Below are 1,861 nucleotides of genomic sequence, written 5' to 3' on the forward strand. Positions count from 1 at the left end.
GGTTGGAGCAAGATATAGGACCCATGTGTGAAGTTCATCAGAATGCCCTGTGATGGGCTTCCTGCTGTCACCTAAGTCTGGGAGAGGCAGAGGCCATGGGGCTGCAGATGTCCCGAGGACAAGAACAGCTGTGTTCTGGAGAGCTCAGGGGACTTCAGTTGGGCCCTTAGGACAGTGAGAAGTTTAAATGGAGCCAGGGAAGTGTTTCCATCTGGCTGGACTGTCGTGAGCAGGCATGGTGTTCCAGGAAGGGCGTGGGAATTTGTGTGTGGAGAGGGCGTGCTAAGGGGTGTCAGCTAAAGTGACATCGTGGGGGGCCTTGAGCTCCATCCAAGCTCGGGAATTTGGACACCTTCATTAGGCCAGGGGTTCCCAAACATTCTGGTCTTTGTACTCTTAAAAGTTACTGCAGCTCGCAAAGAACATTTATGTATGTGGACTATCTCTTTCGATATCTATCTCATTGAAGACATAAACTGAGTAATTAAAACTCATGAGTTTGTCAATTCATCAAAAAACAGCAAAAATAACAACAATAAACCCAATTACATGTTAACATAAATATTTTAAGAAAAATGATTATAGATTTCCACCCTCCCTCTTCCCTCCAAATAGTGAGATGTGTGGCATTGTTTTACCACACTCTTTAGTGTTTGGTTTAATAGAAGACAGCTGGATTTTCAGAACTACTTTTGGATTCAATCTGCTGCAATATGTTGTTTTGTTTGAAATATATGAAGAAATATGTCCTCACACAGGCATGCAGTTGGAAAACAGAAGGGTATTTAAAAGCTTTTTCAGATAATTGTAGATATTTTGCTTTGGTACAAAGTAGAAAGTCAAAAAGTGATAGTTTTTTAAAAGTTAGTTGCAATGTGGAATTAGAAGCTGTATCAATAACTTTTTCTTTTCTGTCACATAACAATCCATTCTTTAAATGGATTTTTAAAAATCCACATGTGATTTTGAAGCATCACACAGTGGCCATTTGGAAAACAACGTTTCACTGTGTTTTGCAGCTCTTCCAAATGTCAACACGTTTCTTTATTCAATATTGAGAAATCACATTTATCAATAGCAACACCTTCTTCATCAGAAAAACCTTCATGTACTGGGAAGCTGTCAAGCTCATGGCGGTGGATACAAAACTTCCAAAATTCTCATTTTTGCTTGAAACCCAGAAGTCTGTTATTGGCAACAAATATTGTTAGTTGTTTTCCTCCAAGTGGCAGACACACTTTATATATTTTGAGAAAATGTCTGCCAAAGCCCATGTCTGAATAACTATAGTGTGGGTCCTAGTTGTTCTTTCAAGTAAAAATGGTTTTCCATGAAAAAGGGGCTAACTCAGCTCACGACCCAAGTGCTTTTCCCTGAGACACATGTGCAACTTTGGTTTGTACCAGGAGTGCTTTATGCATAGTCCCTGTTAATTACACAGAAGATTAAAAAGATGAAAACTCAAGGTTGAGATCTAATAAAAGTAATAATTTTTTCCTGCTTCCTGGAGGCCAAACTACAGTATTGCAGCCCACGCCCCCTCCCTCATGGTACAGTGCATTTACTGCTCTCAGGTTGGCAGGAGCTCTGCTCCACATGTCTCTCAGGGATCCAGGCTGGCAGCAGCTCCTACAGCTTGTGGCTTTGCTTCTGGGGTGAGTGGATTTTTTGGTTGTTCTTGCTGGGGAAGAGAGTGCTGAAAGCCTTCAAAGAGGAGTTAGACACCCCTTCCAGAAGGGACCAATGTCCCTTCTGCTTACAGCCCATTGGCCAGGACGAGCCACCTGGTTAACCTACCTGTGAGTGCTGTGGAAGCACCTGGAGGATTGGCTGTGAAGACACATCTGTCCACCTGGAACAC

Source organism: Cynocephalus volans, chromosome 8 (assembly GCF_027409185.1).
Source record: "Cynocephalus volans isolate mCynVol1 chromosome 8, mCynVol1.pri, whole genome shotgun sequence".
Classification (NCBI taxonomy): Eukaryota; Metazoa; Chordata; class Mammalia; order Dermoptera; family Cynocephalidae; genus Cynocephalus; species Cynocephalus volans.